Consider the following 7500-nt stretch of genomic DNA (forward strand, 5'->3'; position numbering starts at 1 on the left):
TGAATGCAGGACAGTCCCAGATGAATTGTTATTATTGTTGACGCTTGAGAGACACATTCTGGCACAAGGGAGAGGTGAGAGAGAGGGGTGAGAGGGGTGAGAGAGAGGGGTGAGAGGGGTGAGGGGTAGAGGGTGAGAAGCAGTTAGTTAAGAGGTATAGTGTTGCAGACGATACTTGTGGTGGTGGACAAAAGCCCCTTCACTATAGTGCGAAGTTGGACAATAGCCCCATTTGTCTATTTTCAGACTAAGTCCATTTTAATAATTTTAAAGATGGCTTAAATAATAATAATATTTTTAATTAATGAAACAAAACTCAAAATATAGTTGATCACTGTTTTGTCTACCTGAGTTATCCTTCAACGGGTGACCAATGTATCAGGTCACCATAATTGGTCATGTGATCTATCCTGAGGGCTGGATGAGACGACAAGTGCCGAACATACAGGTACTACTGAAATAGTCCACACGGGGCCTTCTAGTCTTTCATGCAGCTCGTCAGTCATAAACTCTGCAGGGAGAAGCAGGGTGTGAAGAGGAAGGGTAGAGGGAGGGATAAGAAGATTTGAGAGTGGAAGGGAGGGAAGGGAGGGGGTGTATGTGAGGGGTGTGTGAAGAAGACATGGTAAAGGAAAGGAAAGGGAGGGAGGGTAAAGAGAGGAGAGGGAAAGGCAAGGGAGTAAGAGGAAGAGGGGTGAATAAGTGAGGGAATGAGGAGAGTGCGTGTTGTTTGTATCCCCTGTGATGGCCGACACTCCCGGACCTTAATGTTTGTTTGTCGCGTTTTCCTTAGTTTTGCGAGCGTGAGGAGGAGCTGCGGAGGGGGCGAGGTGGAGGACGAGGAGTGGGGGGAGAGGAAAAGGAGGTGGGGGAAGGAGAAGGTGAGGTGGGGGACAGGGGGCAGTGAGAGGACTTTGGGCAGGAGGGTTGTGACAGGGGCGGGCAGGTACAGGGGGGCAGGAGCTTGGGGCGGGGGAGGGCAAGGGGGCAGGGAGACGAGGGGAGCAGGGGAGGAGCAGGGGCAAGGAATACATCAGTAAAATCATTCGTCATTTGTCAATTAAGAGGTTTGATGAGAGGGGAGGTGAGGAGGAGGGAGGTGGGAGGGAGGTGAGGGGAGGTGAGGGAGGTGGGGAGGTGAGGTGAGGGGGGGTGGGGAGAGGAGGTGAGGTGAGAGGTGGAGGTGGGGAGGTGGGGTGGGGGGTGGGGGGAGAGGTCAGGTGAGGGGGAAGGTGAGGGTAAGTGAGAGAAGCAGCCAAGTGTTCTCATTACTCAGGTGTGTTGACAGGAGTACTAATGAGTTTCTTAGTGACAACCACCACCACTATCACCACCACTACTACCACTATCACCACCAGCCTATCTACTACCACTATCATCACTATCACCACCACTATCCACACCACCACTACTACCACTATCACCACCACTATCACCACCACTACTACCACTATCACCACCACTACTACTACTACTACTACTATTATAACCACCATCCTATCTACTAATATCACCAACACCACCACCACACACCTTCTCAATATACCCAACCCACAACCCAACCCACAACCCCAACCCACAACCCAACCCACAACCCCCAACCCACAACCCAACCCACAACCCAACCACTCTCGGTAGCCTCGTCAATCAGTGAAACCATTTAAAGATACTTGTGTTAATCTGCGTCTTCCCACCACTAACACCATTCAACTGACAATTTTTATATGTCGGGGATGTCACCACGGCGCTACTCCTACTCCTCCTCTCTCACTAAATATATTTCACATCGTCTTCATTCTCTCTCACTCCAGTAACTCATTATGCGTGTATGTAAATTAGACGGGAGAAGGGAAGGGATGGGGAGGGGAGGAGAGGATGGGGAGACGGGGAGGGAGAGGGGGAGGAGAGGGATGGGGAGACGGGGAAGGAGAGGTCATATCTTTACGCTGAGGCTTTATGTTTAGTGATGACGCTATGTGATGTGTTTACGTTTGAGGAAGTATAAAGCTAGGAGCATTTTCTAAATGTCTTCCCAACAGTTATATTAGAGGGAGTCAGTAAGTGTGTGTACCTTGGCTCCCACCTGTCCACCACCGCGGACATCGATGAAGAGATTTAGCATTGGATCAGATGTGCATCTCAAGCCTTTGGCAGACTCTATACCCGTGTCTTCAGTTGTAGGGAGCTGAAATTATCTACAAACTTGCACGTATATCAAGCAGTGGTCCTCCCCACCCTGCTATATGGCAGTGAGACATGGGTCACATACAGGAGGCACCTCAAGGCACGATAACTTTCACCAATGTAGTCTACGATCCATCCTCCGAGTTCGCTGGGAACACAAGAGAACAAATGCCAAATACTCGCTGACACCAACTGTAGGAGCATCAGGGCGAAATTATCCATGAACAACTATGCTGGACTGGCCATGTTACCCGCATGGACAACTGTAGACTGCCAAAAGCAGCTACTTTACAGTCACCTAACGAATAGTAAACGTAACGCTGGCGGGCAAGCTGAAAGGTATAAGGATAGTCTTAAGACAAACCTGAAAAGTGCAAATCGACCCCCTCACCTGGAGGACAATCCTCCACACCGTAACGCTTGGAGGCACCACACGAGAAGGTGTCAATACTTTCGAGTTAGCCCGGCTGCTGCCGCCGCCCTCCCGCACTAGATGTAGCCCCACATGTGCAACATCTGTGGACGACCCTGCCGGTCCGTATCGGCCTCTTTAGTCACCTCAGAACTCACCAATGAAGGTGACATCCTTAATAACTCGTATCATAGCTGGATGATCGTCATACTCGAATCTGAGTGACAGCAAAGTAGTAGTATAGTAATTGTGTGTGTGTGTGTGTGTGTGTGTGTGTGTGTGTGTGTGTGTGTGTGTTTTAACTAATGAATGTGATAGAAGGATAATAATAATAATAATAATAATAATAATAATAATTGATTAGCTCCCTGGTGTTAGAACTTGTAACTATCCATCGTCATGACTAACATAAGTAGCATTAAGTAGCTGTAACACAATACCCACGATAATAACATACAACCACCAGTAGTACTCTAGTCAACACACAGATAGTCCTCAAGTAGCAATATGTTATACCCAAGAAACACATAAGTAACATCATCAAATAGTAGTCAAATAGTACTTTCAATAGCACTTCAGTCTTGCAAATAGCACCCAAGTATAGATAAATAGGAGTTCAGATTTTTCAAATTTGCCCAGCTAGTTTATTGTACACTCTCTTGTACCCTATGCAAGACGAAGCACAGAAGCGTTTACAGCAGCCAACAGGGAAGCAGCGACATTCATGCTGACCTTGACTCATGCATTAATGGTCTAACCAAACAACACAGTAAAACGACACACACACACACACACACACACATCCCCCACACACACACACCCGTTTGGCTTCGTTTTACACAGAGTCGATTCCGGTCGTGAGCTCAGAGCGTGACACCGAAGCTCTCAGTGTTTTGTCGGCGTTAGTCTTTTGTTTGTGGCCCCGTGACATCATCCTTGGGGAGGGAGGGAGGTACAGCTCGGGTTGCCTGCAGTGGAGGGAGGAGGAGGAGGAGGAGTTGCTCTGTCATTGTCAAAACTTCAAGAAGGACCTGGTAAAGTCTCTCTCTCTCTCTCTCTCTCTCTCTCTCTCTCTCTCTCTCTCTCTCTCTCTCTCTCTCTCTCTCTCCTCTCACACACACATTACCAGGAACACTGTCAGGTCCTCCTCACTCACACACACACACACAGATTAACCCAGGTTAGGATAGGTTAAGTTACGTTAGGTTGGGTTAAGTTAGGTTGGGTTAGGATTAGGTTGTGTTAAGTTAGGGTTAGGTTAAAATGGGTTGTGTTAGGTTAGGTTGGGTTAAGTTGGGTTGTGTTAAGTTGGGTTGGGTTAGGATAGGTTGTGTTAAGTTGGGTTGGGTTAAGTTGGGTCAGGAAGGTTGTAGCAGTGGGAGTAATAGAAACAACAGTAGCAGTAGCCTCAGCCAGTAGCAGTAGCCTCAGCCAGTAGCAGTAGCCTCAGCCAGTAGCAGTAGCCTCAGCCAGTAGCAGTAGCCTCAGCCAGTAGCAGTAGCCTCAGCCCCCCAGGAGCTGCTTGGTCTAGTTAGCTTCACAACATAAGTGTACCCTCCCTACCTCCTGGGGCCTCCATCCATCACAAACACCAATGTGACCACACCTTAATGATTGGGGCCCAGTCCTAATAGGCCCCAGACCAAAACATTCCCCAGTGATAGTAAAAAACAGACAAGTACAGAATGTCGTAGAAATTTCACTATGTATTTCGTTAATTACAGGTGAACAACGAAAACAAAATCTCAAATATACGCAAAACAATTACCTATTGACTTTTAACGTTAAGTTTATAAACATAGTATAAATATTCTTCATTTTTCGTAAGATATATCATAACAAAACAAAATCTTTATCATCTAATTGTTTTGTTTATTTTATTTTGAGTTGATTGAAAACGTAAGTAGAATTGTTGTTTATTTTCTGTTTTAGTTGAAAAAATAGAATGTTACTTTCACCGTTGAATTTGTTTACACACACACACACACACACACACACACATACACACACACACACACATACACACACACTATACCATCTGGTTACACTCTTGTTGTACGCTTTAAGTTCATTCATTTACATAATCATTCATATATATGTGTTAGTATTGTGGTCACACGGTCCTTAACTCACCCCCCAGCATCACCTTCTGCTGCAACTGCGTCAGGAAGGTTCTCTACAGCTCACAAGTCTACCTTCCTCTCGCTTGACACATACACGGGGTGGGCGTCGTACACGGTGGGCGTCGTGTGTGTGGTGGTGGGCGTCGTGTGTGTGGTGGTGGGTGTCGTGTGTGTGGTGGTAGCGTCGTGTGTGGTGGTGGGCGTCGTGTGTATGGTGGTGGGCGTCGTGTGTGTGGTGGTGGGCGTCGTGTGTGTGGTGGTGGGCGTCGTGTGTGGTGGTGAGCGTCTTGTGTGTGGTGGTGGGCGTCGTGTGTGTGGTGGTGGGGCGTCGTGTGTGTGGTGGTAGGCGTCTGTGTGTGGTGGTGGGCGTCGTGTGTGTGGTGGTGGGCGTCGTGTGTGGTGGTGGGCGTCGTGTGTGTGGTGGTAGGCGTCCTTGTTGATGTTAGACACACGAACTCTCTACCATCTGCTGCCATCCTCCACAGTCACCACCTGCCACACAACAGTCACCACCTGCCACACAACAGTCACACCTGCACAACAGTCACCACCTGCCACACCACAGTCCCACCTGCCACACAACAGTCACCACCTGCCACACCACAGTCACCTGCCACACAACAGTCACCACCGCCACACAGTCACCACCTGCCACACAGTCACCTGCCACACACAACAGTCACCACCTGCCACACACCACAGTCACCACCGCCACACAACAGTCACCTGCCCACACACACAGTCACCACCTGCCACCACAGTCACCACCTGCCCACACCACAGTCACCACCTGCCACACACAGTCACCACCTGCCACACCACAGTCACCACCTGCCACACAACAGTCACCACCTGCCACACACAGCAGTCACCACCTGCACCACAGTCACCACCTGCACACCACAGTCACCACCTGCCACACAGCAGTCACCACCTGCCACACACAACAGTCACCACCTGCCCACACACAACAGTCACCACCTGCCACACCACCATCCCTGCCACACACCACAGTCACCACCTGCCACACAACAGTCACCACCTGCCACACACCACACCACAGTCACCGTGACGCTGGAGTGTGGTGGTGACGTCAGCAGTGGTGGCAGTGGACACTCCAGGGGGGAACGAGAGACACCATCCACCGCCACACCTTCTGTACCATATCTGCTGACTCTCCCTACACACCTGTACCACACCTTTCCTACACACCTGTCCGCCTCTCTCTCTCTCAACCCTATCTCCTGATGCTGGGGGGCCACCTGTCAACACCCAAACAATCCCCATCTCCTCCTCCCCCAGTATGTACAGACCCCCCAGGCTGGCGCCACCCACAGCGGGCGCTAGTGTTTACCTCGCCTCGGCCTTGACTCACACCCCAGGGAGCTGTTGATCCTGCTTCCCGGAACACTGCTGCCACCACCACCACCGCCCCCTGGCCACACTACCCCCTGGTCACTATCACCACCCTCTAGCCACACTGCCACTACCCCTTGGCTACACTATCACCACACCACCACCACCACACCCTGACCACCCCTATCACACCACCACCACCACCACACCCTGACCACCCCTATCCACACCACCACCACACACCCTGACCACCCCTATCCACACCACCACCACCACCCACCACACCCTGACCACCCCCTCTATCCACACCACCACCACACAACCAACATTAATTACTCAACCATACAAAAACCATATATCTACCTATAACAAGACACTATCCTCACTATACCAGGCCAGACCCACACCATTAACAGTCAAATACACCATGCTCTTGTCACTGTTCTCTTGTTTACATTACCAACTCGTCTCAATCACCTACTATCGCCGTACCTGAGACACTTTATAACAGTCAATAACATACTTAAAACTGTAAAACAGCACAAATACTTTATAAGTGTTAAGTGAAGTAAGCTGATATTGGTAACTGTCTCGATCATAATATTCACCGTGTGTTTGGCGGGATGTGAGGGGTCCGCCAGGCACTAGTGATCGCTCGTGGGGGCGTTAACTATATTGTTATGGGTCTTGTGAGGAGTATACTGTATTGTTGTTGTTATTTTTGTTATTATTGTAGTTGTTGTTGTTATTATTGTTGTTGATGCGTGAAGGTAGCGATAAGGTGTTTCATTTTCAGGTGATCCGATTAACTATGGGGGGGTGGAATTGAAGGTAATCTTCAGGTGACCCGATTAACTATCCATTTTCAAGTACAGTACACAACATAATGCACCCAATACAATATAATACAGTACTGTAATATAAAACAGACATGACCTTTCTGAATACAGTAAAAATGACCTGATTTAACCTTGTTTCAGATGCTGACCACTGCGGAGGGACCAAGCCGGAGTGACCCAGCCTGGTGTGTGTGTGTGTGTTGAGGAGTGAAAGGAAGGAAGAAAGAAGAAGGGAGGAAAGAAGGAAGGAAGGAAAGAAGGGAGGAAAGGACAAGTGACCTCAACAAGTGACAGCAAACACCACACAAATGACCACAGAACATTATCACACTGACCTGACCTGACCTGACCTGACCTAACAGCCATCAGAGAAAAAAAAAGGTGCCAAACAGGGTAATGAGGTCAGGTCAGTAGTTGGTGGGTAGGGATCTAACTAGTGGGCCTGTGTGTGTGTGTGTGTGTGTTAAGTGAAGCCTCCAATGGCTCCGTTAATCTCCCCGGTGCTCAGTGTTGGCGCTCAGTACCAGTCAGTGCACAGTGCCAAGGAGTGCTCAGGATCAAGGAGTGCTCAGTACCAGTCAATGCT

General features: G+C 49.2%; 1 protein-coding gene across 1 annotated transcript in view; it reads left to right on the top strand.

The window, feature by feature from the left end:
* The window catches only part of LOC121867611 (twist-related protein 2-like), a 64475-nt gene extending 57353 nt beyond the window's left edge, over positions 1-7122 (top strand). The window contains exon 2 of the mRNA XM_042367623.1: positions 7056-7122. The gene's annotated coding sequence lies outside the window, so the exon portion shown is untranslated. The remainder of the gene's footprint in view (positions 1-7055) is intronic.
* Positions 7123-7500: the final 378 nt, after the last annotated feature.

The sequence above is a fragment of the Homarus americanus genome, unplaced genomic scaffold (genome assembly GCF_018991925.1).
Source record: "Homarus americanus isolate GMGI-L3 unplaced genomic scaffold, GMGI_Hamer_2.0 scaffold43070, whole genome shotgun sequence".
NCBI lineage: Eukaryota > Metazoa > Arthropoda > Malacostraca > Decapoda > Nephropidae > Homarus > Homarus americanus.